The sequence below is a fragment of the Pan paniscus genome, chromosome 16 (genome assembly GCF_029289425.2).
Source record: "Pan paniscus chromosome 16, NHGRI_mPanPan1-v2.0_pri, whole genome shotgun sequence".
NCBI classification, from domain to species: Eukaryota; Metazoa; Chordata; class Mammalia; order Primates; family Hominidae; genus Pan; species Pan paniscus.
In genome coordinates this window covers 52,642,142-52,664,457 of record NC_073265.2, presented here as the reverse complement: position 1 = coordinate 52,664,457, position 22,316 = coordinate 52,642,142, and the positions used below count along the sequence as shown (strand labels likewise).

The window sequence follows — 22,316 nt, the reverse complement described above, 5'->3', positions numbered from 1 at the left end:
TGAGCCACTGCGCCCAGCCACGGGCTACAGTTATTTTCTAGAAGGATTCAGCAGTGTGTCAATAGGGATGCAAAGCCACAGGAAAAACATGGTGTCTCTCTTTAGAGCAAGGTTTAACAAACTTTGACTATAAAGGACCAGTAGTAAATATTTTAGGCTTTTCAGGCTACATAGTTTCTGTAGCAACTATCTAACTGCTGTCATAGCGTCAAAGCAGCCATGACAATATCCAAGTGAATAGGCATCGTTGTTGTTCCAATAAAACATTATTTACAAAAACAGGTGCTAAGTTGGATTTAAGCCTCGCAGGCTTAAGTCTGCAGGTTATAGCTTGCCGACGCCTGGTCTAGAGCACCGATGTTACTGGAAGATTTCAAGGGAATTTTTTTTTCTAATTTTTTTTTTTTTTTTTTTTTTTGGTGATGAGGTCTCGCTCTGTCATCCAGGCTGGAGTGTAATGGTGTGAATTCGGCTCACAGCAGCCTCAACCTCCCAGGCTTAAGCCGTCCTCCCACCTCAGCCTCCCAAGTAGCTGGGACTGCAGGCGTGTGCCACCATACTTGGCTAACTAAAAATTTTTTTGTAGAGATAGGGTCTCCCTATGTTGCCCAGGCTAGTCTCAAACTCCTGGACTCAAGCAGTCCTCCTACCTCAGCCCCCACAAAGTGTTGGGATTACAGGCGTGAGCCTGGCATAAACATTATTTTTGAAACCCAAGTTTTTACACGGTCTCCAATTTCTAGCGTCACCTTCTGTTTAACATCTGTGTTAGGCCATTCCTGCGTTGCTATAAGGAAATATCTGAGACTGGGTAATATATAAAAAAAGAGGTTTAATTGGCTCACTGTTCTTCAGGCCATATAAGAAGCATGATGCTGGCATCTGTTTGGCTCCTGGGGAGGCCTCAGGAAGCTTCCAATCATGGCAGAAGGTGAAGGGGTAGCAGGCATCTCACATGGTGGGAGCGGGAGCAAGAGAACCAGTGGCAGGGAGGTGCTACACACTTTTAAACAACCAGATCTCGTGAAAACTCACCCACTATTGCAAGGACAGCACAAAGCCACGAGGGAGCTGTGCCCATGATCCAATCATCTCCCACCAGGCCCCCCCTCCAACATTGGGGATTACAATTCAACATGAGATATGACGGGGACACAGATCCATATCAACATCCAACCAGTACTGTTCTGCAAATGCAGGCTGTGCAGTGCACAAAGGCAGCTAAGCAAGGGGACAGGTGGGGGCTTGAACCAGCCTGGTAACATGTGCAGTGTGGAAGAAAGGGGTGCATTTCGTAATTCATTGCTCAGATGAGCTCCTTTTGTGTGGTTTGCATAAGAGCATCATATATGCTAGTCACAGCCTTGACATGCTCCACACTCTCACGTGACCTGACTTCAGTAAGTAAGTCTGTCCCCCTCTGCAGTACTTCTTGAAGTCCTGAGAAGGGAACAGTTTCTGTTTCTCAAGTGATGTTGAGCTTGTTTGCCAGGTGTTGGCTTGCTGCCTCTCTATTGGTCACTGCTGGCCACCTTGGGACCCCTTTTCCAAGCTGCTCCACCTGGTCCACCTTCTCACAAAGGTAGACTGAGGCCTCCCTCTGATTTCAGGTACTTGTCAGACAAGGCCAGCAGGGGTACTAGACCAGGCCAAGGCTTGAAGCAAACATAAAAGAGTTATAGCTAAAAACCAGAAACCTTAACATCAGACATCACATGTGTCTCGGTTGAAGCCAGGTTTTTTAGATCATTCATCAGTCACAATACCTGGTTAGAAAAACCTGAATTCGTTTACCTGTTTCAGACCTCCCTTCAGAAGCAGAAGCCTCATGTCTGATGATCCGATGGACTTACCAGCTTTACGCCTTCCGCTAAACAAATGGGGATTTTTTTTTTTTTTTTTTTTTGAGACAGAGTTTCACTCTGTCACCCAGGCTGGAGTGCAGTGGCGCAGTCTCGGCTCACTGCAACCTCCACCTCTCAGGTTCAAATGATTCTCCTGCTTCAGCCTCCCGAGTAGCCGGGATTACAGGCGCCTGCCATCACACCCAGCTACTTTTTGTATTTTTAGTAGAGACGGAGTTTCACCAGGTTGGCCAGGCTTATTTCAAACTCCTGACCTCAGGTGATCTGCCCACCTCAGCCTCCAAAAGTGCTGGGATTACAGGCGTGAGCCACCGCGCCTGGCCCAAATGGGGATTTTTAAAAAACAAAACTAAATGTACAATTGTATACATTTTGAAAACAAAACACAAACCTTGGAAGAAATTTTGCATTTTCTATAAGTATCTTTGAGCCATGGTCCTGGGTTTCTGGGTGCAAAGCCACTGGGCTCTGTCTGTCATTAGAGATGCTTCAGTAGAAAACCCTGAGAAGCCCTGAGTTAAGTACTTTCATCTTATTTAGCACGGATGCACTGACTTCTTAGAAACTGCATATCTGGTATCAAACATGAATGCCTTTGGCCAGTTTAAATGAGTTCCCATTTTCTTTTTGAAACTCCATCCTCATTTTCCTACTGATAGATTTGGCTTACTGCTTTGAGGCTGTGAAGGTTGAGGCTGCTTGCTTTAGGAAAATCTAGCTCCTTGCCATGGCTGCACATTGGTTCTCCTGAAAGTGTAAGGGCTTATTTTCTCTTGGAAATTCTGGGTCCTTATAAACCCAAAATCTGATGTGCTCAGTCAGGTCTCAGGGCTTCCAGACCCAGAGCTCACCATGCACCTGCACCCAGCAGTGACTCTTCTGCCTTTCCCAGGGAGCGAGGCTTCATTGTCAGAGGAAGGGGCAGGAGGGACATCTTGTCCTTTGCCCAATCCCTGAACTTGGAGAGCCTCTCTTGTCCCTGCTTTGTCTGTGAAGCGGTTCCTAGTTGCTTTGAGATTTTCCAACTGAAAGCTGCCTTGTTAATACAAAGTAAGAACTAGGGCATTTCAGCCTTAGGGAAAAAACTATCAAACAAAACACAGCTCAGACATGGTTTTAGCATCAGAGGAAGAATTTTTAGGGGGAGGGGACATTCAGTCCCTCTGAATTCGACATTGGAGTTTCTCATTGGGTCCAGAGATGTCGCTAGGCCTAAGGTGGCCAAACCCTCTGCCCTTGTCTTTCAGCAGAGGTGGCCTGCCATTGGCAGGCAGTGCTAAGTACAAAGGCAGCATCAACCCCAGATCAGGGCAGCTGAGGTCCTTGTTCGGCACCCTCTGCATTTCTCTGGCTTTGCCCCTCGCTATGGAGTGAGAACAAGCAGCCAAGGGAAGCCAAGGACAAGGAACACTCCCCAGATCCCTGGGGGTCTCTGAGGGTCCTGGCATTCTCTGCTGAAGTGACCCCAAGCCCTCTTCAAGGGACTTGTTGAACTCTTTCCCAAATCCATCCTCCCAAAGGTGGGAAGTGCATCTGATGTACACACCTAGGGGCCCAAGAGGTGGTCAAGGGACAGCTGTTTGCTGGTGAAAGCACATGGGTGGAGCTTGGACAGAGTTGTTTGCATACATGCATGGAAGGCCCTCGGTGGTAAGAAACGGAACCGGGGTAAATAGAGAAGTGGCATGAGCCATGGGCCAGGGAGCCCCCATTTACATTCTCATCCCAGCCCCTGCAAATGTTAGGTGTGAGCCTGCCAAAGGAAGAACAGATGGAAAATCTCCAGAAAAAATAACAAGAATCATGAAACCAACACATTTACCAGAGCTCCTGTTTTGGTGGCAAGAGAAGCGTCCCCAAAGCCACTGCACTGATAAATCTGGACACGAAGCTTAGTTTATTTTTCATTTAAAAATCAGATAAAATATTAGTTATTTCAATAATGGGTGCATTTATTTTTAAAAGGGTGATAATAGCTCCCTATGTGATTGTGAGGCTAAAATGAGAATCTGTGCCGTGGAGGGGAGCTATTATTACATGTTAATAAGATTCTTCTTTTTCTATTTTCCTCCAGCTGGTCCCTAAGATAATGTTCAAAGCTTTTTCTTTCATTTGTCTTGCTCTGTCTGGTGGGATATTGTTAATAAAAACCAGATACTAAGACATTTTTAAATGTCAAGTGAAGACAAGTTAATAATTGCTCTCCCACAATATGAGAGCAAACGGTGGTCCAGGATCAAAAGCCATGTTTTTCTCCTTTTTGGAGCTGCCAAAATTCCCTTAGGAGTGTGCACCAGGTAAGTGTAAGAACAAGTTCAGAATCTGAATGACATTGTCACAGTCCGTGCCAGACCCCAGCTGAGGCCTCTCTCCACTTTGATGTGATTAAATCCCAGTCTTGTCTGCAAAGAAAGCACAGGCTGAAAAACCACGCAGATGAGCCAGGCAATCTGCCCAAATATCAAAACACAAGACCTGCGGATAGTCCTTCAGTGCCCGCGGAGTTGTAAGGGATGGGGCTTGTGCTGGGAAACACAGTTATCATCCCTTACACTTTGTGGAGCTCTTTGTTATTTGCAAAAGGCATAGACATGATTTCATGCCATCCTCCCACAGACAGCGGAGCTTGTCCACATGGAGCACCTGGAGACGAAATCCTTGGCATTTCCCAAACTCCCATTTTAGGGGGTTTGGACAGAATGACATTGACTTTGTGACTTTGTGACTGTGAACATGGGCAGGGCACCATGTTCTCAGTAAGTAGTGCATAAGTGGCTGCTGGGATTCAGTTGTGCCATCCTCTGCAAGACTCCTAACAAGTGTACAAGCCACAGATGCCTTCAGGGAAACAAAGTCTGGCTAACCCCACCCCCACCCCTGGGCCCCCAGCTGTGGCCCTTCCCATCAAGACCCTGCTCATGGGGAGGCTGCTGAGCTTCTACTTCATGGATAGGACTTTTTTATTTTTAATTTTTTATTTTTAGAGACTCCCTATGTTGCCCAGGCTGGTCTTGAACTCCTAGGCTCAAGCAATCCTCTCACCTCAGCCTCCCAAAGTGCTGGGATTGCAGGTGTGAGCCACTGCACCTGGCCTGGATAGTGGGTTGTGTCTCTGCTCTGCCTGCCCTGCAGGAATGGCTGCTACTCACCAGGGTGGGCATCAGGAGACTTGGGGTTTGAGCCCCAAATGTCTGAAAGGGATCTCTGGTCTGCAGATCTGGCTGGACAAAGCAGCCTTGGGCATGTGAGAGCCTGGAGCTGGGCATGCAATATCCTTATCATGGGAAGGGAAATGGGCTACTTTGTCAGCTTTTTCCTCTTTCAGCAGCACATGTAGCTCTGGCTGGGGAAATGGTAGAACAAAGATGATTCTCCAGAAGGCCTGTCAGTGCCGTGGGGCAGGAACAGCCAACCCCTTGCAGTTAGCAGTTCCCAGGAACCAAGTCTAGGTGTTTTCTCAAAGAGCAACAACCCCTCTTCTCTATGGTTCTGTGAGGCCGCCCCTCTTTCTCCAGATAGAGGAGGAAAGACTGGATGCCTCCTTCTGAGTCCTCATGGCTTTTAACCCTCTTGGAAGACAGAGGGAACACATCCCTGAGGGGGCCAGGGTGAGCCCAGGACAGGTGCAGAACCTGGGGTCCAATGCCCGGAACTGATGTTGGGCCCTAGGCTGGATCAGGTGGACAGAGCTTAAATCAGAAGTAGACTGGGCCTGCACTGAGAGTGAGTGTCACGAGGAGTTGAGGAGAGGTGGGGCCAGGGGTTCCAGGAGTGTCGAACCGATGATGGGAGCAGGTGAGCAGGAGCCAGGTGGGGTGGGAGCCCCAGGAATCAGCAGGTTCCAGGTGGAAAAGAAGCAAGAGGATCAGGAATTTGGCTAGAGGTGACAGGGGCATATGGAGAAGGCTGCTCCTGACTGGCAGTCCTATAGATTCATCGGAGTTAAGAGAGAGAGACAGTCCACCCCAATTGTTCACTCCTATGAGGAATATTGTACAAATTAAAGGAAAAAAAAGAAAAAACCCTATAGGATTAAAAACTGGTCAGGCAGCCAGGTGCGGTGGCTCACGCCTGTAATCCCAGCACTTTGGGAGGCCGAGGCGGGTGGATAACGAGGTCAGGAGTTCAAGACCAGCCTGATCAACATGGTGAAACCCTGTCTCTCCTAAGAATACAAAAATTAGCCAGGCGTGGTGGTGCACTCCTGTAGTCCCAGCTACTCGGGAGGCTGAGGCAGAAGAATCACTTGAACCCGGGAGGCAGAGGTTTTAGTGAGCCTAGATTATGCCACTGCACTCCAGCCTGGGTGACAGAAAAAACAAACAAACAAACAAAAAACAGGTAAGGCGCGGTGGCTCACAGATGTAATCCCAGAGCTTTGGGAGGCAGAGGCAGGCGGATCACTTGAGGTCAGTAGTTTGAGACCAGCCTGGCTAACATGGTGAAACATTGTCTCCACTAAAAATACAAAAATTAGCTGGGTGTGTTGGTGTATGCCTGTAGTCCCAGCTGCTTAGGAGAATGAGGTGGGAGAATCACTTGAACCCTGGAGGTTGAAGTTGTGGTGAGCCCAGATCACACCACTGCACTCAGCCTGGGTGACAGAACAAGACTCTGTCTCAAAACAAAATACAATAAAAAAAAATAAAAACAAACTCTTTCATACACTGGCATCTACTTTCCTTTCTAGCCTCACCTCCACCAGTTTTTTTTTTTTTTAGTAACCTACATCCCAGCCCAAAAAGTCTGTGTTTTCCTTAATACATTGTGCTTTCCTGCCTCTATGCCTGACTAAGCCATTTTTTGTCCCCAAAATGTCAATTCACTGGCTCTCTGCCAGTGGAAATCTTATTCGTTTATCCTGAATAGGCAAAGGATGACCAACTCATTTAAGAGATACGATTAGGAAGAATATGGAAAAATAGTTATCAAAGAAATGTGAATTAAAATAACAACAAGGCATCATGGCATAGTTATAAAATCATAGCAAATTATAAGAAAACCAAAAACAGCCCACCCAATGCAGACACCGTTTTGCTGAAACAGGTACATCTATTGCTGGAGACATTGTAAATGGGCTGCGATATTTCTTTTATGTATCAACTTGACTGAGCTAAGGGATGCCCACATAGCTGGTAAAACATAATTTCTGGGTGTGCCTGTGAGGGTGTTTCCAGAAGAGACAAGCATTTGGACTGACAGGCTGAGGAGGGAGGATCACCCTCACCAACGTGGGCAGGCACCATCCAATCTGTTGAGGGCCCAGATAGAACAAAAAGGCAGAAGAGGTGCGAAGTTGATCGCTCTGCTTGAGCTGGGACATCCATCTTCTCCCGTCCTTGGACATCAGTGTTCTTGGTTCTCTAGCCTTTGGACTGGGACTGGGACATATGCTTTCGGCTTCGTGGTTCTCAGACCATTGGGACTGGACTGGAATTATACTACCAGCTTTCCTGAGCCTCCAGCTTGCAGACAGCAGTTACAGGACTTCTCAGCCTCCATAATAGGCAATCCCTCAGAATAAACCTTTTTCTATATATCTATATGTATCCTACTGGTTGTGTTTTTCTGGAGAACCCTGACTAATACATGGGCCCAAACTTCTGGGGGAAACAATGAAGTAATATGTTTCAAAAGAGACAGAAATGTTCCTGTACCTTGATGCCCATCAATCCTATTTTGCAGAGTTGAGCTAAACAAAATGACACTAAAGAAAAAAAAAGCTACGTGCATAAAGATACCTCTTGCATCATAGTCATCATAATTTTTAACAGTGAAAAGACTGGAAATAGCCCAACTATCTCACAGCAGGGGACTCTAAAGGAAATTACACTCAGACAGATGGAAATTATGATGATGAAGACTATTTAGCCAAAGGAAATGCTTATAACATAATGCTCACGAGACACAAAGTTTATTGTGACTACACTATAAAAATCACATAAATGTATGGATAAGGATATATAAGGGAACAGAGAGAAAGGAAAATCACTACTTATTAGGGTATTATTTTTATTAGAGTGTTGCTGATGTAATAAAAATCTCCTAGAGGCAATTTCCTTCAAAACCCCTGATTCGTTTTGTTCCCATCTGGTCTGTGGTCCTTATTGCATTGTGCCTTGAGTGTAATAATTTGTGTCCTAGTTTTAGCCCCGTTTGGACCATAAACTCTTCAAGGGCAAGGACTATGTTTTACTTTTCTTTGTCTCACCTGAGCACTTGTATCTCCCTGGAACGTAATAATATTCAACAATTATTTATTAAGCAAATTAACCATTGCTAAGGATTATGTTGTGCTTAAAAATAAAATTCAACAGATCATTCTCTCCATTCTCCTGTCTCCTGGCAAAAGGCACTCAACTAAATAGATATCTATATTATCTTTAGGCTTCCTGGGAAGGAAAATCCACATTCAGAAATCTAGCATTTTATACCTGGAATGAAACATAGATGCAGTAATGCGGGCAACACTTGGGAATCTGGGAAACTGAGGCTCTTGGGACTTATTTACCTTTGCCCCTTAAGGCAACAAGATGTTTAAAAATTGAAGTCATTCTTAGGTTTACCACCTGGGGCCAACTGGATCCTGGCCAGAAGGAAAAACGATCCACCACTCCTAATGGGAGCCCAGAGCTGCTGTGCCTAAGCCAGGTCTCTCTTTTACGAGCCTGTCAGGGCTAATTAGAAGACAGGAAATGTGGTAACATGGCTCAAGCTTAAGCTTCCCAAAGAAAATAACAGGAATCCAATGCTGAACTCTTTTTAGGTACTGGTCCCTTATTGCCTGTCAGACGCTTTATGCACATCAACTTACGCTCCCATTTTACAGATAAAATCTTAATGTTCAGAGAGACTATGTGATTCACCCAAGGTCAAATAGCTTTTGTTTCGATGGGGCCTGTCAGGATCCCAAAGCAACCACAGGCTCTTAAGCATCCCCATGCCTTGGAACTCACAATAAATAGGCCCATTTTGTCTCTCTGTCCAGGTTGATGAAGCCTCAGCATCTTCCTTTTCCTTTCCCCTTTATTCTTGCATGTACAGATATTGGCCCTTTTCTGCAGCCTGGCTGCAGAAAAGCCTATTTTCACCTGGCTTACATTTTTCTTGTTTTCAGACTGGGTCACCAAGCCAATGATTTTATTCCATGCTCTTTGAATCCACTGTGGTCATCAGTCATTTTCTCCTGAAGAAAATCACACACTCCCTTGTATCAGTGACCTTTCCTGAGGTCTGAGCATATATATCATTTCTAGGACATGTTTTCTTTAACTGAATACAGTCTCGCATACTGGGGATAAGGTTTGGGGATTGCTATGATTTAGATGTATCCCTTCCAAACTTCAGGTGTTGCCAACGTGATAGTGATATTAAGAGGTGAAGACTTGGCTGGGCGCGGTGGCTCACGCCTGTAATCCCAGCACTTTGGGAGGCCGAGGCAGGCGGATAACTTGAGGTCAGGAGTTCGAGACCAACCTGAGCAACATGGTGAAACCCTGTCTCTACTAAAAATACAGAAATTAGCCAGGTGTGGTGGCGGGCGCCTATAATCCCAGCTACTTGGGGAGGCTGAGGCAGGAGAATTGCTTGAACCCAGGAGGCAGAGGTTGCAGTGAGCTGAGAGCATGCAACTGCACTCCAGCCTGGGTGACAGGGCAAGACTCTGTCTCAAAAAAAAAAAAAGAAAAAAAGAGGTGAAACCCTTAAGAGGGGATTAGACCATGAGGGCTCCACCCTGAGGACTGAGACTAGGTGCCCTTATAAAAGGGCTTGATGGAGGGAGTAAGTCCCTCTTGCCCTTCTGCCTTCCACCGTGTGGCACCATCTTGGAAACAGAGACCAGACCCTCCCCAGACAACAAACCTGCCAGTGCCTTGGTCATGGACTTCCCAGCCTCCGGAACTGTGAGAAATAATTTCTGTTCATATAAATTACCCGGTCTATGGTACTTTGTTATGGCAACACAAACAGACTAGGAGAAGGATTAAAACAGCAGTGTTCCAGAACAGTTTCTTCCAACATTATGCTGATTTTCTTTTTTCTTGGATGCTTTTTTACAAGTTGCACTTTTTAAATGTGATATTCTCCTACTCTTGCTGAGGCCTCTACTCCTCTTTTCTTTCATACATTTTTGTCTGTGGTGCAAAACTGACACTTTTTTGTTTCTCTAATGCGAGCAACAACAACATCTAATTAATATGCAGCTACACTCAGGCCGAGGCAGAAACCCTTCCATCTGCTGTTCTGCGATAGCTGCTTCCCCTTTTGCTCACTTATGTTCTTTTTAGCTTATTCTGTGCCCTTTAAATTGCCTTCCTAAAACATAGAATTCCACATCAACTCAAAATTAGTTTAGAAAATAGATGGTGCTTGGTAAGTTCCAAACTATAAAATCCTGCCCATCCTCGGCAGTCTGGGGCTTACACCATTAAACATTAAGTGGTAGCAGATGCTTCCTGCCTGGGACTCAATTTCTAGGCCTATGTTTCGTTACTCCTTCTAAAAGACAGATTTTTTTTCTCTTTTTTCAGTCATTGAAAAAAAAAAAAACACTAGGTTTTGGCCAGGTGTGGTGGCTCATGCCTGTAATCCCAGCCGGGAAGCTGAGGCGGGTAGGTCACAGTCCAGGAGTTAGAGACTAGCCTGGGCAACATGGTGAAACCCTGACTTTACAAAAAAATACAGAAATTAGCTGAGCATGGTGGCATGTGCCTGTAATCCCAGCTACTGGGGAGGCTGAGGTGGGGGAATTGCTTGAGCCCCGGAGGTGAAGGTTGCAGTGATCACACCACCACACTCCAGTCTAGGCGACAGAGCCAGACCCTGTGTCAAAAACAGAAAACAACAACAACAACAAAAAACACTAGGTTTAAATAAAATGTAAACTTCTGTACGGCGGCGGGGAGAGGGGGGAAGTTTTGTGACAGATGTCTTGTTTTCAAAAACCTAATTGAGGAATGGGCTGCCATTTGTCTTCCCATCATTAGAAACTCAATCCTGCATGTCCTGGGGAGCCCAGTTGTAAACCTTAGTTTTTTTTAGAAGGATGATGATTCCCTGCAAAGCCAGGCTGGCACTGTAGAAATCCACAGTCAGATAGAACCACAAACCAACTCCCCTGGGTGGCGTGGTCCAGGCATCGCTTTATTTAGATGAATTCACACAGAGGTGCTATAGTGTGGTCTGGGCATATGATTCTATGGTTTCGATGTCATGGAAACTTACAGGAAGTCAAGAGTGCTGTGAATCCCAGCTCACACATTTGCTGTGTCTACCTCAGTTTCCCTTTTTCTCAAATTGGTGGTGTAACTAGTTCTTATTTTGTAGGTATTCTAGTCCCCACATTTCTTTTTAAAGAAACATGAGAATTTACTATAAATGCTACATAAATCCCAAGTTCGAAGTGCCTTTGGGCTAAAACCAGCTTTGAAGTGAGGCAAGAACTCAGGCTCCCTTCTCTTTTCTTCCCCGAAGATCCTAAGAAGAACACACAGCCATGGCTAGACCAGGAGAGCCAAGGAAAAGGAAGAGAAATGGTTACTTTCACTTTGTTCTTTAAGCCCTTGAAAGAGAGGTGACTCAGTGTGCCTCAGGAAGGGAGGATCCATCTAGCTTTCAGCATTTTCCAAGGTCCTTTTTGAGATGGGCACCAAAGTGACAGGCTCAAAGGAAGGCTTTCTTTCTTTCTTTTTTTTTTTTTGAGATGGGGTCTTGCTCTATCGCCCAGGCTGGAGTACAGTGGCGCGATCTCGGCTCACTGCAACTTCCGCCTCCAGGGATCAAGCGATTCCCCCACCTCAGCCTCCTGAGTAGCTGGGATTACAGGCACGCACCACCACGCCCAGCTGATTTTTGTATTTTTAGTAGAGACGGGGTTTCACCATCTTGGCCAGGCTGATCTTGAACTCCTGACCTCGTGGTCCACTCACCTCGGCCTCCCAAAGTGCTGGGATTACAGGTGTGAGCCACCACACCTGGCCAGAAGGCTCTCTTTCTAATGTAAACTTTCATTGGCAGTCAGAAGGTGCCACTTACCAGAGTATTCTAATTCTTAGCAAATCGTCATTGCACATAAAGTGAACACAATACCACATGTCCACGCATTAGACACATCGTCACTGAAACCATGCAGCCTCATTCAGAAATGACCTTGTGTCTGAGAGCTCATCTTCCTGGAATCATTTTGGTTTGATCCTTTCAAGGCTGTGAGATTTATTTTCAAGTATTATTTTTCTTTTCAAAAGTTATTCATAATTCAATTTAATTTTAAAAGCTTCATATACACATATCTACACAGATATGCACACGTACACTCACGCCTGGTACAAATCCAAATACTATACAAGGGTTCTCCACATAAATGTCCATCCCAGCCAAACAGCACCGTGTTACCAGTTTCCCGTGTCTCATTCCAGAGCCGTTCTATGCATAAAATATATATTTTTAGGTATTTTTAAAAAAGATGTACTGTTTAATTTTAAAGCTACTTTAGCATAAGACAAGGTAAAAAAGTAGGAACCTATAGATTAAAAAAGAAAAAAATGGGCCTGGGGTATAATTGTTTTAAATGACGTGTTGATGTGTTGAGTTTAAAAATATTTTGATGTGTTCCAATGCATGGAAAACAAGATAGTCTGAAATCATTGTCCTGAATAAACTGTCCAATATGATTACATATTTTGTGTGTGTACCCTGGCAAGGTCATGTTAACAAGTTTACATAATAATATACAGAAAACAGAAAGCCACCCAATAGACTGGAGTGAGCAGGGAGGGACAGGGAGGAGCAGAAAGAAGACCGTCTCAAGAACTGCCACTTAGAGAAGAGGTGCTGAGAAGGAAAAGAGGTGAGCCGAGCGAGGTAAACAAAGCCTCAGGCCCATGCTTTCCAACAGGATTGTCTGCAATGGTGGGAATGATCGCGTCTGCGCTGTCCAATATGGTAGCCGCTAGTGCTGTTGAACACTTGAAATGGAACCAGTGAGACTGAGGGATTGAATTTTTATTTTAATTTTGTTTTAATTAATTTGAATTTAAACAGCCACATGGGGCAGTGGTTACCATACTAGATCGTGTCGCTCTGGGGTTTGTAACATCTTGGGAGGCATCAATGGGCTTAGAGAACTAAGAATGGAAAGGGGGCAGAGGATAAACATGGGGTAAATAAAAGCAGAAGAGGAAAGAAGGAGGGCAAGGAGCAGGAGAAAGAGTGAAATTCAAGTGGAAAGGCATAGACTGAGAGGAATAATTGTCTTAAGTGATGAGTGGCCCCTGATCTCACTTGCTGAGACCTTCTGGTGTGATTCTGAGGTCTTCTGCAACCGCACACAGAAACAGTCTCTTCTAGAGCAATACTGTACTTGCTTACCCTGGGAGGCCTGTAGGTCTTCATCTCCTTATCTTATTGTGAAGGGAGCAAGGGTACACAATCCCAGGGACTCCCCCACTCCATTGTGTGAAATAAAATAGTTTACTCCAAGAAAACCCCACAGTTTTGATACTCCACTAGGTGTCACCATTAGCCAAAATGAGCTTTTATTTTTTATCGTTTTTAACCTGCAGAATTTGGTGAGTTTCTTCTCTGGGTCTATTGTTGATCTTTACAATTCATTTAGGTATTTTCCTACTTTGTCACAGACAAAGCAAAGTGGCTTGCACTCCTGGAGGCTACCCAATAGGGATACTCATTCTAATTTGGTTTACTTTTCTTTGCAGTTAAAACTCAGTTACTAAGGCTGGATGTTGTGGCTCATGCCTGTAATCCCAACACTTTGGAAGTATGAGGCAGGAGGACCGCTTGAGACCAGGAGTTCCAGATTGGCCTGGGCAACATAGTGGGACCCCCATCTCTACAAAAATTTTTTAAAAATTAGCCAGGCATGAGGGCGTGCAACTGTAGTCCCAGCTACTTGGGAGGCTGAGGTGAGAGGAGCATTTGAGCCCTGAGCCCAGGAGATTGAGGCTGTAGTGAGCCATAATTGTGCCCCTGCACAGACAGAGCTAGACCTTTTCTAAAAAAAAAAAAACAAAACCAAACAAAAAAACTTCTGCTAAATACCACAAATGTGTGTGTGTACACACGTGCTCGGCTTCCCAAAGTGCTGGGATTACAGGTGTGAGCCACCATGCCTAGCTAACATTCATTCTTAAATATTTACTGTGTGCTATGCAGGGGCCCCATGTACACTGCACAACTCTGGGGATGGGAGCAGAGGGCACAGTTTGCACAGACCTCAATGTAAATAGTGTTTCCTGAAGTTGTGCAGCCTAGCAGCTCTGCACGACTCTGGTCTGGGCCATAAGAACTGTATTAGTCCATTTTCATGCTGCTGATAAAGACATACCCAAGACTAGGTAATTTATAAAGAAAAAGAGGTTTAATGGACTCACAGTTCCACATGGCTGGGGAGGCCTCACAATCATGGTGGAAGGTGAAATGCATGTCTTACATGGTGGCAGACAAGAGAGAATGGGGGCCAAGAGAAAGGTGAAACCCTTTATAAAATCATCAGATCTCGTAAGACTTATTCCCTACCACACGAACAGTATGGGGGAAACCGCCCCTATGATTCAGTTATCTCCCTCCAGGTCCCTCCCACAACACATGGGATTATGGGAGCTGCAATTCAAGATAAGATTTGGGTGGGGACAGCCAAACCATATCAGGGACAAAATCATGAGGAAGATATGGGCCCTGCTTTTTCCATCCTCTCTGTTCTATTTCTTAGGAGAGTTCCTTAGTCTAAAACCTTCTTTGTAACTAGAAATATCTATGCCCTATATAAATTCTCAGAGTTATACATGTAACAGTTAGCTTTCCCTTCTATCCTTGTAAAAACAACTAAAGTTTAGTTCCTTTTCAGAGAAGTAACACCTCTCCCTGAGCATTATTTTATTAATAAGGCAAAGTATTATTCCAGCTGGATAAATCAAGTCATGGCCTTTGCCCTTGGGAAATTCAATAAGATCCAAAATAAAATCCTTAAGTTTTGCATATCTAAATTTGGCCTTTGAACAGAAGAGGAGTAGTAGCAATTGAACATGAATCTGGGGATCAGGACCCCTAGAATCTAGCCTGACTAGGCTTTCTTGGGGAATGTACCAGTTAGGTTGGGGGTAAAACAAACCACCCCAAAGCTTAGTGGCTTAAAGCAATGAACACTCATCATTTTTCATGATTCTGTGAGTCAGTTGAGCTGTTCTGATCTAGGCTGGTATGCAGATCTGAGGTGTGTAGGTGGCTCAACTGGGGTTGGCTGGCCTCCCTCACATACATGAAATTGACAGGCTGGTTAGTTGAGGAGGACTTAGCTGGGATGGTTTGTCTCTGCTCCATGTGATCTCTCCTCCTCCACTAGGCTAGCCCAGGCTTCACATAATGTTCTCAGCATGGTGGTCTCAGGGTATAAAAGAGCAGCAAGAGAAAGCAAGCTTCAGTGTGCAAGTGCTTGAATATTTCTTCTTGTGTCACATTTGCTCTTGTCCCATTGGCCAAAGAAAGATACATGGCTAAGCCTTGAGTCAGTGCGAAAGGTATTATCCAAGGATGTTGTAGAGAGAGGTATGAACAAATTAAGGACCAGTGTTGTAACAATCTACTGAAAAAATTAATTTAATTTCTCCTTATCTCAGTGTTTACCAAGATGATAATATTAATAACACTTTCTTGACCTACTTGCCAGGAAAGAAAAAAAAATAAACACATGGAAGAAACTACTGTATATCATTCAAAGAAAAGGGACAACATAACTATTATTCATCTTACTTCAGTTTACTCATCTACCTTTTTCACGTCTCGTCCACAGCACGGCTAATCTACCTATGGGGCAATTAGGAATCCCACTTAGTGAAAATTCCTATCAAAAATAAAGGTAACAATTTCAAAAGAAAATTTTGTTTGTTTTCATAATTTTCACCAGCAAATTGGTACATTTTATGGGTTGTGTGTAAGGATACCCACTAAGGATGTAACTAGCAGGATTCTTCGAGAATAGAGACCCAGGAATGTCTAACCACAGGATAACTTTCACAATTGCCCTTATATGTTAGACTTGGCAGATACATTTTGGTTTTTTGTTTATTTGTTTGGAGAAGGAGACTTGTTCTGTCACCCAGGCTGGAGTGCAGTGGCACGATCTCCGCTCACTGCAACCTCTATCTCTCGGGTTCAAGTGATTCTCCTGCCTCAGCCTCCCGAGTAGCTGGGATTACAGGCACCCACCACCATGGCCGGCTAATTTTTGTATTTTTCATAGAGATGGAATTTCACCATGTTGGCCAGGCTGGTCTTGAACCCCTGACCTCAGATGATCCGCCCGCCTCAGCCTCCCAAAGTGTTGGGATTACAGGCATGAGCCACTGCGCCCGGCCTACATTTTGTTTTAAATAATTGCTCAGCATTGTACAAGTTGAACACCTGTTATAGCACTCGGAGGACTTAATCACATAAAGAAAATGACTAGGAGTTTATAGTACATGTTTTCTTTTTCTTTCTTTCTTTTATTTTTTAATGAGATGGCGTCTTGCTGTGTTGCCCAGGCTGGAGTGCAATGGTGCAATCTCGGCTCACTGCAGCCTCCGCCTGCTGGGTTCAAGCAATTCTCCTGCCTCAGCCTCCTGAGTAGCTGATACTACAGGTGCCCGCCACCATGCCCGGCTAGTTTTTATATTTTTAGTAGAGATGGGGTTTCACCATGTTGGCCAGGTTGGTCTCAAACTCCTGACCTCAAGTGATCCACCCATCTTGGCCTCCCAAAGTGCTGGGATTACAGGCATGAGCCACCCCACCCGGCCTACAGTATATGTTTTCATTCCTATTTGCATGGTGCTGAGAATTGCTGAAGATAACACCACTTCTGGAAATTCACACTCAATCTTACTGGAACTGAGATTAGCCAAGAAAAGGATTACTTCATTCTTACTAAAAACTTATCTTTCCTACAAATCATGGTCTTCATTATTTAACCTGATGAATAAACATTTATTGGGCATCTACTGTGAGTGAAAAACTGAACTAGAGATAGAAATATGGATAAAACACAGTTTTTGCTCTGCTGGCAACAAACTATAAGGCAAATCTGACAGATAAGTACTCCAGGGAGTATTGAAGAAGGAATGATTTACACCAATGGCATGAACTAGAGAAAACTTCTTGAATACAACTTTTGTTCCGAGCTTTGAAGAATGAGTAGCATTTCTCAATGTGAGAAAGGGGAGAGAGAATTCCATACAGAGGTAACCGTATGGTAAACAGAGGGTTAAAGTGCACAGCATTTTTTGGGGAAAACATCACCCAGGGTAGTTGGAGTGTGGGGTGTGTTACGGGAAGTAGAAAAGGAGGTGAGGCCAGCTTGTTAAGACCTTTGAATGTGATATTAAAGGGCTTACATGAGGGCTTTAAAGGCCCTTGATTAAAACATTCTCATGATTATAACTATTTTAGAAGTGTCATTCTGGCTTCTGGATACTGACACAATGGGGACCCAACAGGGGCTCCTGGCTATCTCTGTCAACCTAGTTCTGGGAGTGTCTCAGAAATGGTGCAACTGATGGATCTGAGAATCTAATGTCATAATTGTGAGAAGTTTCTAGAGGGACAGCAAATGGTTGGAGCCCAGTGTATGTGTTTGCGACTGCAGACTGCAGGGGAAAAGGGACAGTGCTGTAGGTGGGGAAGATTTTATCTTAGACTATTTTCCTCCCTTGTATTTCCATGGGCAGATTATAGTCTTCCCCAACTCCACTGCAAGACAGAACAGTATCACTAGTCCTGCACCAGCAGGAGATGAAGCTTGTGGGTACATCAGGGGAAAGGAAGGAGATAACAGGTAAAGATACACCCACATTCCTTCTAAGAACTGCCACTCCTCAGCATAGTATTGGAGGTCCTGGCCAATGTGATAAGACAAGAAGTACTAGGTATAGGATTTGAAAGGAAGTAGCAAAACTGTCGTTATGTACAGGTGATCTGATTATCTACATAGAAAACCTCACAGACTTAATAGAAAAACTTTTAGAACTAATACTTACGTTCAGCAAGGATGTCAAGAAGAAGATCTGTTTAGAAAACTCAGTTGCATTCTTCTACAACAGAACATTCAACCAGGAAACCTAATAGAAAATAAGATAATTTTCAGAAGAGCAACACAACTAAAAAATCAACTTAATATTCAAAATAAATTTTTGGAGAAAAATATAAAACTATCAAAGGACATTAGACTTAAGGAAAGAGATATGCCATATTGGTAGACAAGACTACTTAACATGTAAAGATAACAATTCTCCCAAAATTAGTCTAAAAATTCAAGGCACTTTCAGTATAGTCCCAACAGAATTTTTTGAGGGAATAAAAAAAGCATATTCAAAATTTATAAAGAAGAAAAAAACAAGGTCCACCATCAGTTGAGCCAATTTCAGAAAAAGAACAAAGAGGAATGACTTGCCCCAGTATACTCCAATGCTATATAATAAAACATTACGGCACTGTGGTGTAGAAGCATGGAAATAGAGTAAGGGTGAGAAAGTGTCAGAAATTCATAGGTATGCTTATGTGTTTTGTTGTATGTGTACCTGATGTATGAAAAACAAGTAAATGGGGAAAGGATGGGTTGCTTAGTAGACAGTGTAGGGAAGATTGGCTCACCACATGGAAAAAAATTAAGCTGCATTCCTAACACCATAAGCAAAGGTGAACTTCAGAAGAATTAAAGATATAAATGTGAAACACCACCCTACAAAACATAGATATGCATGTGTATGCATATATATACGTCAGAATCTATTTATGACTTTAGAAGTGGGGAAGAATTTTTTTAAAAAACATTAAAAAAGTGTAACTGTATTCCCTGCCCCTCAAATTGATGACTATGTCAAAATTAACAATAATGACGATGGCAGATATAGTTATCTAAATGAACAGACAGGTGATAGACTGAGAAAAAATATTTGAGACTCCCAAAACCAGCAAGAGATTATTATACAGAATATATAAGAAAGTCCTACAAATCAATCAGAAAAAGAGAATACAACAGGAAAATGGGCAAGGATATGAATATGTGACTTACCCCAAAAAACCCACTGGTTTTGCTCAACCTCACTAGTTTTTTTTTGTTGTTGTTTTGTTTTGTTTTGAGACAGAGTCTCACTCTGTTGCCCAGGCTGGAGTGCAGTGGCATGATGTCGGCTCACTGCAACCTCCGCCTCCTGGGTTAAAGTGATTCTCCTGCCTCAGCCTCCCGAGTAGCTGGGACTACAGATGCCTGCCACCACGCCCAACTAATTTTTGTATTTTTAGTAGAGATGGGGTTTCACTATGTTGGCCAGGATGGTCTTGATCTCCTGACCTCATGATCCACCCGCCTCAGCCTTCCGAAGTGAACCTCACTAGTTCTTAGATAAATGAAAATTAAAACAATAGCAAGATTAAGTCTTTTTACCAATGAGGTTGGAAAATTAGGAGACTGGATAATACCAAACTCTGGCAAGGTTGTAAGGAAACAAAACGGAAAGGAAACAAACACTGTATTCTAGGGCATGTCAAAGATAGAGCCAGGCACTGGTTAAAGCAGCCAGGACAGGTTTTATTCAGGGACTACTGCAATAAGGAAAAAGAGTAGAGTGTGAACAGAGTACCTGATGCAAAGTACTGGAGACTATTTAAAGATTAAGGGAAAGGCACTGTGGGGTGTTAAGGGAGGGTTAGTCCATGTGATTACGCCACCTGGATTTGTTCACTGGTGCTTATCCGAAGGATAAACACACTTCTCCTAAAGTAAGGCATCCATAGCAGTTAGGCCCTTATCCTCCTGGGAGAAGAGCTATAGCTCCCTGAATATCTGCATTTCAAAGAGAGGGCTCTCAGATCCTTGAGGAGACCGTTTTGGGTGGGAGATTTACATCTCAAAGGGTAAAGGAAAGATTTATAATTGCAAGCTTTCTAAAATAACTGCTCTAAGAGGGAGCTCAGGGGCTTATCTGCCTATCACCAGGTTTTGGCCAGAATAAACAGTAGATTCTCCTGGCAGCATTGAGCTTCCAGGCAAGCATTTTAAGGGAGGCTGGTATCATCCTAGGGACATGGTCTTAAGCTGCTAGAAGCCATGCTAGGGTTTGGTCAAGTCTCTTAGTGCAGGGGTTTGGACAGAGTCATTACGGGCAGAGAGTTCTGCAGTTCACAGTCACAACCTAGATGTACTTTGTGAAAATAAATATGCATCAGCAATTCCACTCCTAGACATATGCTTCCGAGAAACTCTTACACAGGTCCTAAAGGATCACGGACAAAAACACTCACCTCACTGTAGTACTGGTAGCAGGGAGCTGGGGCATTTGCTAGGGGAATGGATAAGTAAATGCAGTAGGTAGGTTTCAAAACCAAACCGCACAAAATAACATATTTTTGTTAAATATAGTGAACTGCAAATTTCTCTTCAAAGAATCAGCACGTCAGTAGTTTCAGCTCTCTTATTCTTTGATTCTCAATTTTAAAGTTTAACTTCCTGGTTCTCTTTGCCCACTTGCTTCTAGTTTAAGTAAACAACTTTCCCTCTAGTCCTAATCAGTAGTTCACATCTGTTCCCCTGGTCACCTGCTCCGTCTTGACTCATTCTGGTCATCTTCTTTGACCTGAGTCACCCTTGGTCACCTTCTCTGACCTAAGTCACCTTTGGTTACCTGTTCCTAACTGTCCTTCCTGCCAAACTACTCACTCTGCCACTCTGACTCATACCCCTGTCCCTTTAAAATAGCCAATCAAAATTAGCTTAGACTGTGCGGTCCAACCCTAGCCAACAGGGGAACAACACAGCAGCAGGGCCTACCTGTGTCAGGAATCAGAACTCCTGCCCCTCCCCTGTCCAGGTGTGCTCTCGCCATTGTTCCATCTGTGATGAGCACCCTTTCTGCAGAAAGTAAAAATTGCCTTGCTGAGAGAATTGAATGTATGTTCGAGTGCTATTTCTTTGTGGCACCAGGGAACAAACATTTCTAACATTTTGTAAGTTCACATACATACCCAAGAATACATTATCACAATATCAGAGTGACAGCGTGTGGGAGGAAGGAGAATGGGTATCAGAAATGAAGGTGGGGGGGAAATCAAATAAATAAAACAAGAGCAACTCCTTACACAATGGATAATGAGTGAGCCCCATACTCCACTCACTACAGTTGCAGTCAGAAACAGAGAGAGGGAGAGAAGAGAGGGGAGAGGATGAGAAGGTGGGAAAAACAGAAAGTGTGTCACTCTGGCAGGATGGACAATGACTGAGAGGCTAGGGTGGGAGAGACCAGGGAAGAGGGGATGGGGCAGTGGAGGTGGGAGATGACAGTGGTTGGAAGTAGAGCAGAGGCAGCGGAAATACAAATAATCAATGCTGACTAAGGACCTATCATGTGCTAGGCACCGTTAGGTTCTTGCATTCCGTTTGGGGATGGATCCCAGAAGCCCCCTTAAGATGGAAACGCTGATATGGTGAATGTAGGGTGGAGTTCAGGTTGATCCTAAAGTTCCTAATCTGGGCAACTAGGAAGATGATGGTGGTTTTAACTGAACTGAGAAATAAATAAGAAGGGAAATACACAAATTCACATTCATGGCTTGGGATCTCCCAGTCCATCACTTTGAAAATCAAGATTCTGAGAAGGCATTCCTATTTAGGAGGAAGAGGAGTGACATTCATTGTGTGGCTAGAATAATTGTTATTTTCATAACAATACCAAGTCTGAGTGCTTATTACAGGTTAGGTAGTGTGCTTAAGATGTTGACACTCATTAGCTCATTCACAACCCTATAAAATAGGTATTGCTATAATCTCTCTTTTTATTGATTAGAAAACTGATCTTAGTGAAGTTAAGTACTTGCCCCAGGTCACAGAGCTTCTGATTCCTTAGCCGTAACATGTATGGATTCCACTCTACAGGCGTAATTTTTATATAATTGTCAAAGTAGTCCATGAATAGACTTATTATCTTCATTGTCTTCATGTATCTCTAGTAAGTGGTAGAGGTGGGATCAAAACCAAAGTTTCTGCTTTTTTTTTTTTTTTTTTTTTGAGATGGAGTCTTGCTGTGTTGCCCAGGCTGGAGTGCAGTGGCACAATCTCAGCTCACTGCAACCTCCGCCTCCTGGGTTCAAGCCTCTGAGTATTCTCCTGTCTCAGCCTCCTGAGTAGCTGGGATTACAGGCACCCACCACCATGCCTGGCTATTTTTTGTATTTTTTAGTAGAGATGGGGTTTCCCCACGTTGGCCAGGCTGGTCTCAAACTCCTGACCTCAGGTGATCTGCTCGCCTCGGTCTCCCAAAGTGCTGGAATTACAGGTGAGAACCACCGTGCCCGGCCTATAGTCTTTTCACAACACACATCTGCATATCTCTCTCAACTATTGCTCAAACTGTCTCTCATGCTGCCCATTCAAACTCTACCTATAGAGGAAAAGAGTCTAAAGAAACA

The 22,316-nt window shown here is 43.9% G+C and overlaps 1 long non-coding RNA gene across 1 annotated transcript in view; it reads right to left on the bottom strand.

The window, feature by feature from the left end:
• The window catches only part of LOC103783218 (uncharacterized), a 42,668-nt gene extending 21,905 nt beyond the window's left edge, over positions 1 to 20,763 (bottom strand). The window contains exons 1-2 of the long non-coding RNA XR_004666539.3: positions 20,683 to 20,763; positions 17,894 to 17,974 (exon numbers count right to left, since the gene is read on the bottom strand). This is a non-coding gene — a long non-coding RNA (uncharacterized LOC103783218). The remainder of the gene's footprint in view (positions 1 to 17,893; positions 17,975 to 20,682) is intronic.
• Positions 20,764 to 22,316: the final 1,553 nt, after the last annotated feature.